At 40.7% G+C, this 11,821-nt stretch overlaps 6 non-coding genes across 6 annotated transcripts; all 6 read left to right on the top strand.

Moving 5' to 3' along the window:
- The first annotated feature begins 804 nt into the window (after positions 1–804).
- Positions 805–878, top strand: TRNAI-AAU (transfer RNA isoleucine (anticodon AAU)). The gene has a single exon. It is a non-coding gene; the product is annotated as a tRNA-Ile (tRNA).
- A 3,659-nt stretch (positions 879–4,537) lies between these two features.
- LOC134603856 (U5 spliceosomal RNA) lies at positions 4,538–4,652 on the top strand. Its single transcript, XR_010090597.1, has one exon. It is a non-coding gene; the product is annotated as a U5 spliceosomal RNA (small nuclear RNA).
- Positions 4,653–6,321: 1,669 nt separating this feature from the next.
- LOC134603866 (U5 spliceosomal RNA) lies at positions 6,322–6,435 on the top strand. The gene has a single exon (XR_010090607.1). It is a non-coding gene; the product is annotated as a U5 spliceosomal RNA (small nuclear RNA).
- A 1,661-nt stretch (positions 6,436–8,096) lies between these two features.
- Positions 8,097–8,211, top strand: LOC134603786 (U5 spliceosomal RNA). Its single transcript, XR_010090532.1, has one exon. It is a non-coding gene; the product is annotated as a U5 spliceosomal RNA (small nuclear RNA).
- An 860-nt stretch (positions 8,212–9,071) lies between these two features.
- LOC134603785 (U5 spliceosomal RNA) lies at positions 9,072–9,186 on the top strand. The gene has a single exon (XR_010090531.1). It is a non-coding gene; the product is annotated as a U5 spliceosomal RNA (small nuclear RNA).
- Positions 9,187–11,529: 2,343 nt separating this feature from the next.
- On the top strand, positions 11,530–11,644 carry LOC134603820 (U5 spliceosomal RNA). The gene has a single exon (XR_010090564.1). It is a non-coding gene; the product is annotated as a U5 spliceosomal RNA (small nuclear RNA).
- The last annotated feature ends 177 nt before the right edge of the window (positions 11,645–11,821 follow it).

Here is an 11,821-nt window from a genome sequence, read left to right as displayed (position 1 = left end):
ACAATAACATATTTAAAGTGAAGAGCGCACCCACAGGACTTTAAACTAAACAAGATACCGTCATTTTTTACAGTTGTGCGCTACATACATTTACCATTTCAGTCCCATGACCAAGCTTTCCTTAATATATCATGGTAGTTGGACTGAAACATTGGTTATATGCAAAGGCACGTCTGCTTAAAATAAATCTGCACTCTTGGTTTTTTTGAAGCCTATATGTGCTTTTTTTTTTTTTTACATTGGAGTAATAATTTTTAATCTTAAATTATCTTTTCTAACGCTGTATTTGCACATTATGCTGGCGTGACGCATTATGGGGCTGGTAAATAATTTTTTTCCAGGGCTGCTTTTAATTCCCAGTCCGGCCCTGCCCCCTATCCCCATTCCTTTCTGTTCCTTCTTGGCTGTGCTACTAAGCAGACCCTTAAGCAGACATGGGCTAATTTTTATCATGGTGAACTGTGAGTGGGATCTGGTGATTTTATAAGATTTAGTTGTTATTGTTAGTTAGGTTGTTGTTGCTGTTGTTGGTATAGTTAGTTAGATTGTGTGTCATTATTTGCATGTTGTTGTTGTTTTGTCTCTGAATAAATATTTGTTAAAGTAGACGGACCAGAGTTTATATGTGTATGCGTACATAATAATTTATAGAGTTTGGTAATACACCACCTGCACTACCTGGCATCTACAGCGACAGTGGCTTGTTGGGTATGTAGGCTTCTTTCTCTAACTGGGATTGATCACTCCTCGAGGGCCCATTCAGTTGGCTCCTGTAGACATAGCTGTCAGTACCATGACTATCGTGGCCGGTTAGCTCAGTTGGTTAGAGCGTGGTGCTAATAACGCCAAGGTCGCGGGTTCGATCCCCGTACGGGCCAGCTAAGTTTTGGTTATCATCTCCAAGGCAAAACTTTCAAATAGCCAGAGAATCATGGGGAACCTTGCTTTTAGACACCGGTAAGGTAATGAAGGTTTTAAACCCTTCAGCAACTTGTAATGGGAGGGAAAGGGGCACTAGAGGGTCCTGCAGTGCCAGGAAACTTGGTTTCTTAGCGCTATAGGGTCTTTAGGTTCCCCCCACCCTCAGGATCCCACTCCCGTTGAAGTGATTAAACACTCGCCTTTCTCCAGTGCCGGGCTCCCTCGGTGCTGGGAAACTCTCCTCCTCCTCCTGACGTCAGCGCTGAATGAGCATGCGCGGCAGGAGCCGCCCATGCATTCAAAGCGCCCATAGGAAAGCATTTTCTTAATGCTTTCCTCTGGACGTCCAGCGTCTTGATTTTCACAGTGAGAAGCGCAGAAGCGTCTCTAGCGGCTGTCAGTGAGACAGCTACTAGAGGCTGGACTAACCCTAGTGTAAACATATCAGTTTACAGCTGCAGGGTTAAAATCTGTGGGACCTGGGACCCAGACCACTTCATTGAGCTGAAGTGGTCTGGGTGACTATAGTGGTCGTTTAAGGACAGAGACAATTGTACAAGTTCTGATCAAAGCAAAACCTGGAATTTGACTATGTGTCTGTTCAACCATAATTCACCTTTTTCATATTAAGTGCACCCACACTTATTATAGATATTTTTTTTCAGGAGAAGCAGGGCTTTCATTTCACATCAAATATTTCTATCTGGAACTATTTAATATGAATAAAATCTAAAACAAAGTTTAAGAAATGTTATATTTTTTTAGTTCTGCATGGCATTTTAACTGTGAATATCATAATACTGTTAGCTTTTATTGCAGTAAAATACACATATTTGTATTCAGCAATGTCTCATGAGTACTCCCATGTACAGGAACTAAAAGGAGAGCTGGGAGAGGAAAATAATGTCTGGTCTCTGAGCAGGATGGGCACCAACCCTATATGTAAGCGACAAAAAAAGGAAACAAGCTTTGCCCAGACCAAAGTGTACTGAAAACTGCTTTAAAAATTAACTTTTAAGAACTATCATTTAAAATCAGTCATAATGAGGAAGTGAGTGGGAATTAAACAGACTCCCTTAAACAGAGGTACCTTAATAGGTGCAAAATAAAGCACAATGTTGTCTAAAGCAACTATGTTGCAACGTGCTTTATAAAAAGAGAGAATTGTTGCTCTTGCTGGCAGAGACAGCTTCACTGTAGTGAAATGATTAAGCACACAGAGATAAATCTTTCTGCTGCTGATAGAGACCTGTGAATATGTGTCTCGTGCAGCAAAAAGGGGAGTTGGTCAAAAAATGATGCAGACTCCCTTAGAAGGGAGCTTTGTGAGTGCAAGGATACAATACTGTGCTGTCTAAAGCCACAGTGTTGTTATGTAACAGGTGTTGCTAATGCTAGCAGAGAATGAAAAATATGTGTCTCATGCAGCTACACGTTAGTGAAGAACATTTAGCACCTCTGAATGTATGTCTCATGCAGCCCACTTGTCACTGCAAATACTGTGCTGTCTAAAGCCACAGTATTGTTGCTAGTACCTGTTACTGGCAGAGACAATGCACAAGTTGTCAGCTTGTTCAGCATAAGGTTCTATATAGATAGTTGCCGTCTGGGAGGAGTTGGACTGATCGGTCTGAGCGGGAAAAACCCTAATCTGAGCCTTCAAGGGCACCTGAGTAGAATAATACACTTAAACTATCTATACTATGTGCATGCCTATAGTGCATAGAATTCTATAGTAAGATTGTTGGTAATATGCTATTACTATAGTGCACATAACACTGAATCTAGCCTGGTAAGGTGAAGTGAAATCCTTCCTGTCAGCCCTCTATGGATCATGAGTCAAATGATGTTCACATATGGCAGTCCGAGAGTGCGAGTGTACCCCGAAGCGCGTTTCGCCAGCATGGGCGGCTCTTCAGGGTTTTTTAAGCCAATGGTTTTACAGTGTTTCCTCTCACTGTCACACATTTGTCCTTGCACAATCTGAAGTCGGTCGTAACTTTTCCAGAGGCGGGTTCGCACAAAGTTGGCCAAAGAAGTACGTTTATGGAGGTTGGCGGGCCCCTTCTTATAAATTCCACTTGAGGGTTTATGTATTTCCCACTTAGGTGTAGTCCCAAAAAGGAAAGTTCAGGCCTTCTTTGAGCCGTGTCCTTTGGTAGTGGTGCTGACCTTGTGGGGCTAGCAAATACGTAATCCACAGGTGGTCTTCTTCACGGATAATCTAGCAGTTGTGCACTCGGAACTGTCTTTCAGCAGCTTCAAGGCCGGTGGTGAGTTTTCTGTGGGGCTTTGTTCACTTGTGTATGGAGTTAAATGTCTCTTTCCGGGTGCAGCATGTCCCTGGTTACCTTAATGCAATTGCAGACTCTCTCTCTCGTTTTCCGTGGGAGCGGTTCAGGCAGGCAGCACCGGAGGGCCTGCCCTGTCTGGAAGTGATGTGGAAGCTTAGGATGTCATGCTTGCAGGATGGGTGAGGTCTTCGCTATCTCCTGCTACATGGAAGGCGTATGAGAGGGTCTGGCAGGATTGGTACCGACTGGTGGCGCAGGTAGGGTCAATTAAGGGGTATTGCTATTTACTGACTAATCTGGCTCAGGAGGGATGTATTAACAAGTGCATGTCAGCACTAGCCTTAAACCATATGTTTTAGTTTTAATATGTTTTGGATCATTGTCCGCGTTAACGCACCTATTTTATTACTGGTTTTGCAGGATAATTATTTTAATAAATTGTCTGCAGCTTTATCTTATACCCATAATCGGTGTTGTGTTTTATTTACTATACCAAGCTTTGTATTTGCTAGAGCAAGCTTAAACATTGCAGGTACAACCTGGAAATGTAGTGTTGAGGAAAGTGTGGACAAAGGACGACACTGGCGTTCACATGGTTAACAGCTGCAGGACGCAACAGTTGCTCAAAGAATTCATGTAACAGCATATCAGCTCGGGGCGTACCTAATTTACATACCCACAATGCTTTGCAAAACAAAATGGCCATTTTTATTTACGTATTCAAATAATGATAAGTCTTTTTTTTTGTCATTCTTTCTTTTATTGGGGCACTGGGGTGTAGTGTACAAAAAAATAAAGGGAGGGTGCAATAGTAGATAGGCGCATATTACATTTGTGTAGTATTACGAAAGCACTCTTGAAATTAATAGCCTCTTTGAACTTTTTTGGAAAACAAGCAATGCAGTCTACAAACAGGAAATGTAGTTTTGAGGGATGTGTGGACAAAGTACGACCCCAGCAATCACATGGTTAACAGCTGCAGGGCTCAACAGTTAGACAAAGCATGCAGTCAACAGCATGTCAGCTGGGTACGTGCCTAATTTACATACCCACAATGCATTGCAAGGCATGATGGCCATGTTCAATTAGCTACTAAATTAATAACAGTTTTTCAGAGGCAATACGGTATGTTTTTTATTTAACCCCTTAAGGACACAACTTCTGGCATAAAAGGGAATCATGACGGAATATATCCGCCATGTGTCCTTAAGGCGGTAATAATTATACTGGATTCTCCATGTTGCAGTTTATTGTAGTATTGCTCTCCATATGTTTAGAAGCACATGTCTGAAACTGATGTGCTACCGTGACTTTTTGGTTGCATGCTCTGGTTTCTCTTCAGACCGAATAAATCTTTCGCCTTTTACTAAAGATTTCCGTGGAGAGGAACAACCATGAGTTTCATTCAATTTTTTGAGGCCTGACCTGTGTCAGGTTAAATAATTGTTTAATAAAAGAGACCATTATAGTAATTAGAACAAATCTTTTGCTGTTCTGAATATGTCATTGCCTTCTACGGCCGAAAGGTCTCTAAAGTGTAAAGGCGATATGTGTATGGACAAGATAATGGTCATTATTTGTCACATCTTAAGTACATCTTTCTAAAATGAGATTCTTGTCCCTTATGTCTGCTCACTCGCCTTCCCTTCTTTTTATCCTTTCTTTGTCTTGGTCTTCCAATATCTTTTCTTCTATTTTTAGCTTTCTTCATGAGCTCTGGAATAGACTAGCTTCTAATATAGGGGGCCCCCACCCACCCCCTTATCCGAATAGCCCGAATTTTGTCCAAATTCACATTCGGACCGAAACGAATTGCAGACTCTCTCTCTCGTTTTCCGTGGGAGCGGTTCAGGTAGGCATCACCGGAGGGCCTGCCCTGTCTGGAAGTGATGTGGAAGCTTAGGACGTCATGCTTGCAGGATGGGTGAGGTCTTCGCTATCTCCTGCTACATGGAAGGCGTATGAGAGGGTCTGGCAGGATTGGTACCGACTGGTGGCGCAGGTAGGGTCAATTAAGGGGTATTGCTATTTACTGACTAAACCGGCTTGGGAGGGGTGTATTAACAAGTGCATGTCAGCACTAGCCTTAAACCATATGTTTTAGTTTTAATATGTTTTGGATCATTGTCCGCGTTAACGCACCTATTTTATTACTGGTTTTGCAGGATAATTATTTTAATAAATTGTCTGCAGCTTTATCTTATACCCATAATCGGTGTTGTGTTTTATTTACTATACCAAGCTTTGTATTTGCTAGAGCAAGCTTAAACATTGCAGGTACAACCTGGAAATGTAGTGTTGAGGAAAGTGTGGACAAAGGACGACACTGGCGTTCACATGGTTAACAGCTGCAGGACGCAACAGTTGCTCAAAGAATTCATGTAACAGCATATCAGCTCGGGGCGTACCTAATTTACATACCCACAATGCTTTGCAAAACAAAATGGCCATTTTTATTTACGTATTCAAATAATGCTAAGTTTTTTTTTTTGTCATTCTTTCTTTTATTGGGGTACTGGGGTGTAGTGTACAAAAAAATAAAGGGAGGGTGCAATAGTAGATAGGCGCATATTACATTTGTGTAGTATTACGAAAGCACTCTTGAAATTAATAGCCTCTTTGAACTTTTTTGGAAAACAAGCAATGCAGTCTACAAACAGGAAATGTAGTTTTGAGGGATGTGTGGACAAAGTACGACCCCAGCAATCACATGGTTAACAGCTGCAGGGCTCAACAGTTAGACAAAGCATGCAGTCAACAGCATGTCAGCTGGGTACGTGCCTAATTTACATACCCACAATGCATTGCAAGGCATGATGGCCATGTTCAATTAGCTACTAAATTAATAACAGTTTTTAAGAGGCAATACCGTACACGGTATGTTTTTTATTTAACCCCTTTTAAGGACACAACTTCTGGAATAAAAGGGAATCATGACGGAATATATCCGTCATGTGTCCTTAAGGCGGTAATAATTATACTGGATTCTCCATGTTGCAGTTTATTGTAGTATTGCTCTCCATGTTGCAGTTTATTGTAGTATTGCTCTCCATATGTTTAGAAGCACATGTCTGAAACTGATGTGCTACTGTGACTTTTTGGTTGCATACTCTGGTTTCTCTTCAGACCGAATAAATCTTTCGCCTTTTACTAAAGATTTCCGTGGAGAGGAACAACCATGAGTTTCACTCAATTTTTTGAGGCGTGACCTGCGTCAGGTTAAATAATTGTTTAATAAAAGAGACCATTATAGTAATTAGAACAAATCTTTTGCTGTTCTGAATATATCATTGCCTTCTACGGCCGAAAGGTCTCTAAAGTGTAAAGGCGATATGTGTATGGACAAGATAATGGCCATTATTTGTCACATCTTAAGTACATCTTTCTAAAATGAGATTCTTGTCCCTTATGTCTGCTCACTCGCCTTCCCTTCTTTTTATCCTTTCTTTGTCTTGGTCTTCCAATATCTTTTCTTCTATTTTTAGCTTTCTTCATGAGCTCTGGAACAGACTAGCTTCTAATATAGGGGGCCCCCACCCACCCCCTTATCCGAATAGCCCGAATTTTGTCCAAATTCACATTCGGACCGAAACGAATTGCACATGTCTAACAAATAGTGATAATAATAGTAGAATAAATAAAGATAGTAACTGTAGTATAAAATGATATGGTCTGGTTCTTCCTGGAAGGGACACTACATGTGTAATAGAAACATGAAAGGATAAGTAAACTATCCAAAAAGAATCCGATACAAATACGTGGATACAATGTTGCTAATCCACCACTAGATGTCACTCAATAGCCGTATAAAGTCCTGTAGGAAATTGCAACATAGTAGCTGATATTCTACAAGATATTATAGTTTCCTATTTTCATGTAGAGTGATTCCCCAGGCTATAGTATGAATCTAGGAGTCAAAAAAATATATAAATCTTGGGCAACAGGGAAGGTGCCGATTGGTCCCTATTATAGTCTAACAATTAGCCAAATAGCTAGTCCCTACGTATTTGTCAGCCGGCACATGTCCCCTCCATGCTCTGAGCCCAATAATCAAGTAGTGCAAGATTAGTTTCAATAAATAACCCTATGCCCAACCATATAAAGAGGGATTGAGAAACCCTATTGGAGAAAGCCAGAGTAAGGTATAGGCATCCCCAACTCCGAAGGCTGGTGTCAAAAGTTAAAGTACAGTCTAAGAGCCTCCTGGTTCGGGAGATACACCAGAAAGCCCCCTTCCAGTTTGTCCAGTTCTTGTAACAATGATTATGCAAATTGTGTTAGTTGTTAAATGTCAGTTCTTGCAAATGGCCCAACAGTACATAAAGTAATATGTCCTATTGTGTTTTACACCCCACCTCCTATAGACTGTAAGCTCGTTTGAGTAGGGTCATCTTCAACCTATGGTTCTTGTAAGTTTTCTTGTAATTGTCCTCTTTATAGGTAAATCCCCCCTCTTATAATATTGTAAAGCTCTACGGAATCTGTTGGCGCTATATAAATGGCAATAATAATAATAATAATAATTTGTTTCTTAGTTATAAACAGTAAATGTAGTTTTGAGGGTTTAGACAAAGCGCAACCCCAGCACTCACATGGTTAACAGCTGCAGGGCTCAACAGTTAGACAAAGCATGCAACTGTTTTGCGAGCTGGGGGCGTGCCTAATTTACATACCCATATTGCATTGCAAAAAATAATGGCCATTTTTATGTACTTGTTAAAATAATGATAAGCTTTTAATACATATTATGATGTGTGTTCATTTAATAATTAATCATACCGGATTCTCCAAGCTACCTTCTCTCTAAATGCTTAAGGATTCTCTCTATATGCTTAAGAGGACATTTGTGAACCCGCTCTGCTACTCCGGAAGGCATTTGGCATACTCTGGTTTCTCTTCAGACCGAATAAATCTTTCGCCTTTTACTAAAGATTTCCGTGGAGAGGAACAACCATGAGTTTCACTCAATTTTTTGAGGCCTGAGTAATGTCAGGCTACATTAAGTGGTAAAATGTCAGATTTAAGTAACAAGTGAAACAGAGCATCCATTGAAATGATTACATTATCAATTAAATCTTAGTGCAAAATAAATCAAATATAAATATGCGACTAAATATTTGTTTAATAGTATCATTCTTTCATCCGTGTCATCATGCCTATAATTTCACTTTCCTAAGACACTGTCAATAATTGCCAGAGACAAAGTAAAGTCATTAAAAAAGAATTTCAAATATTTTCAGTATTTGTTCTGGAGATAATTCTGTGTCCAAAATTTGCCTGTGAACCCACACAAGTAAAACATTAAAATATGCATAATAATATAAAACCACACGTCAATTACCTTCAATAATGGCAATTATTTTTACTCACTGAATTTAAATTAACATTAAATCTTAATTAAAGCATCTACCAGCATGCTCTCCTCTCTTTGAATATTTGCATACGTTAAATAACTACATATCCCTGCATGCTCTTGTTTCTTGAATTCTGTGCACTACGATGAACTACACATCCCAGCATGCACTACTTTCGGGTACACTCAAAATATACCGAGCATTTTTTCTCATTCTGGAATCGGACAGACTCAACAGATAGACAAAGCATGTGTTTAACACCATGCTAGCTGGGGGCGTGCCTAATTTACATACCCACAATGCTTTGCAAAAAATAATGCCCATTTTTATGTACTTGTTAAAATAATGATAAGCTTTTAATACATACTATGATGTGTGTTCATTTAATAATTAATCATACCGGATTCTCCAAGCTACCTTCTCTCTAAATGATTAAGGATTTTCTCTATATGCTTAAGAGGACATTTGTGAACCCGCTCTGCTACTCCGGTTGCCATTTGGCATACTCTGGTTTCTCTTCAGACCGAATAAATCTTTCGCCTTTTACTAAAGATTTCCGTGGAGAGGAACAACCATGAGTTTCACTCAATTTTTTGAGGCCTGAGTAATGTCAGGCTACATTAAGTGGTAAAATGTCAGATTTAAGTAACAAGTGAAACAAAGCATCTCATTGAAATGGTTACATTATCAATTAAATCTTAGTGCAAAATAAATCAAATATAAATATGCGACTAAATATTTGTTTAATAGTATCATTCTTTCATCCGTGTGATCATACCTATAATTTCACTTTCCTAAGACACTGTCAATAATTGCCAGAGACAAAGTAAAGTCATTAAAAAAGAATTTCATATATTTTCAGTATTTGCTCTGGAGATACTTCTGTGTCCAAAATTTGCCTGTGAACCCACACAAGTAAAACATTAAAATATGCATAATAAGGGGGCGGAGTCTGGTTGCCGAGCGGACCAGACGTGTGTCGTGCTGGCTCCTGCATTTGGCACCGATTAATCAACGAAACTGTCTAATTCAAGGCAAAATACCAGGTCAGCTGGGCATGATCTAAGCAGAGGGAGTCCCGGTGGCCTTCTGGATACCACACAAGCGACTATTACACAGATAACTGGATTCAGAGATTTGAGGCCTACTCGTGACAGAGAGGGGGAGAGGCGGCCGCTCTCCTCGTTCTTCAGCTACCCGTGGGACCCCACAATATTGCTTTTGATCCTCCCTTCCCCCCTCCCCCCCAGGACTGGTGGGGGTTATCCCGGTCCCCACTGGAGAACCCTCTGATTCACTCTAGTGGACTTTAACAAGCACCAGCAACGCCGGTGACTGCAGCCTGCCAGGCAAGATGACTGCCTTCCAAGTGGATACCCCCACACAAGCTCCCCGCCAGGTGCCTATGGATGCAGAGCCATGGCTGATAGCATTTGACAGAATCTGTGCCCAATTCTGGGCCAAGATGGCAAGGAGACAAGCATATACCTTACCCAGGGATCCACACGTTCAGGCTCAGCTCAGGCCTACGGGCTGCAGAGATCAAAGGAAGCACCTGAAGCGCACCTCACGCAGAGTCCAGACAGGGAAGAAGTTGCCTCCGGGCAGACCACCAAAGCGGCAACGCCGACAGCCCAACAAGCCACTCCATGGTAGCATCAGAAGACGGCACTCTGGTTGGCACAGTAGCTCCATGCGCAGATCGCGCCATTTGAGGGTTCCCGCTCAGAGGGGTCGGCCACATGCACCGCAGAGACCCAGAAGCCACGTGCCTGGTGATGATCTGTACCGGAGCCCGAGCAGAACAACACGAGAGTGCAGCGGTACCTGTGACTGGGAGGGCACCCACACGGGGCTAAACAGACTCTGGCTGTTATGTATCTGCAGCCTCCCATCTCTTGGCATCGGCTAGGCAGCCCCCAAAGACACACACAACACGCATACAATGCTTGCGGTACCCACATATTGAAATGGCAAGCAACCCAGTGGTTATTTTTTTTAATTTTATTTTATTATCTCCTGCTATACAGGTAGACCCTCTTCTTATATTTAAAGCTTACTAGTAATGTTAATTTAGGCAGTGCCGCCGGGCAAACGACCTTGGGTACACTCCCATGCTGTCCTCCGCAGACTACCCTCTCCCTGTTCAGCATGTTACACAGGGAACTACCTAATTTCTAGCCTGTCTCGTTAATATTCTGTTATACCACACACAGTCAGACACCAAGCCTAACATAAGCCTACTAGCCTCCTTTCTGACTAACACTAAAGTGTGATGTCCTACAAAATATATAAAATGTGCATACCCACAGCCACACTGTTTTAAATTCTGTGTAAATCTTATGTGTGCTGTTGCTGTTGTGGCAAGACATGCTTGTACTGTTTTATGTGCACGACAAAAATAAAGAATTAAAAAAAATATGCATAATAATATAAAACCACACGTCAATTACCTTCAATAATGGCAATTATTTTTACTCACTAAATTTAAATTAACAATAAATCTTAATTAAAGCATCTACCAGCATGCTCTCCTCTCTTTGAATATTTGCATACGTAGAATAACTACATATCCCTGCATGCTCTTGTTTCTTGAAATCTGTGCACTAACATGATGAACTACACATCCCAGCATGCACTACTTCCGGGTACACTCAAAATACACCGAGCATTTATTCTCATTCTGGACAGACTCAACAGATAGACAAAGCATGTGCTTAACACCATGCTAGCTGGGGGCGTGCCTAATTTACATACCCACAATGCTTTGCAAAAAATAATGCCCATTTTCATCTATGTAGTAAAATAATGATAATCTTTTCATACATATTATGTTGTGTGCAAGTTTATGTGATAATTAATTATGCCGGATTCTCCGAGCTACGTCTTAACTAAGGATTTCTCTATATGCTTAAGAGGACATTTATGAACCCGGTCTGCGACTGAGATTTAAGTTTATCATACTCTGGTTTCTCTTCAGACCGAATAAATCTTTCGCCTTTTACTAAAGATTTCCGTGGAGAGGAACAACCATGAGTTTCACTCAATTTTTAGAGGCCTGACACGTATCAGGCTACATAACAAATGTATAAAATCAGATTTAAATAACAAACTAAACAATGGAATCAGTTTCAATGGTAATGTTACCAACTAAATTCTAGGGCAAAAAATAAAATGTACATGCATGATAAAATATTACAGTATTGTTTTAAAGTGTCATTTGTTCATCCATATAATCCTACCAGTAAGTTC

This window comes from Pelobates fuscus, chromosome 3 (assembly GCF_036172605.1).
Source record: "Pelobates fuscus isolate aPelFus1 chromosome 3, aPelFus1.pri, whole genome shotgun sequence".
Lineage (NCBI taxonomy): Eukaryota > Metazoa > Chordata > Amphibia > Anura > Pelobatidae > Pelobates > Pelobates fuscus.
Note: the sequence above shows the minus strand (reverse complement) of the source record. Positions and strands in the feature narration are given on the sequence as shown.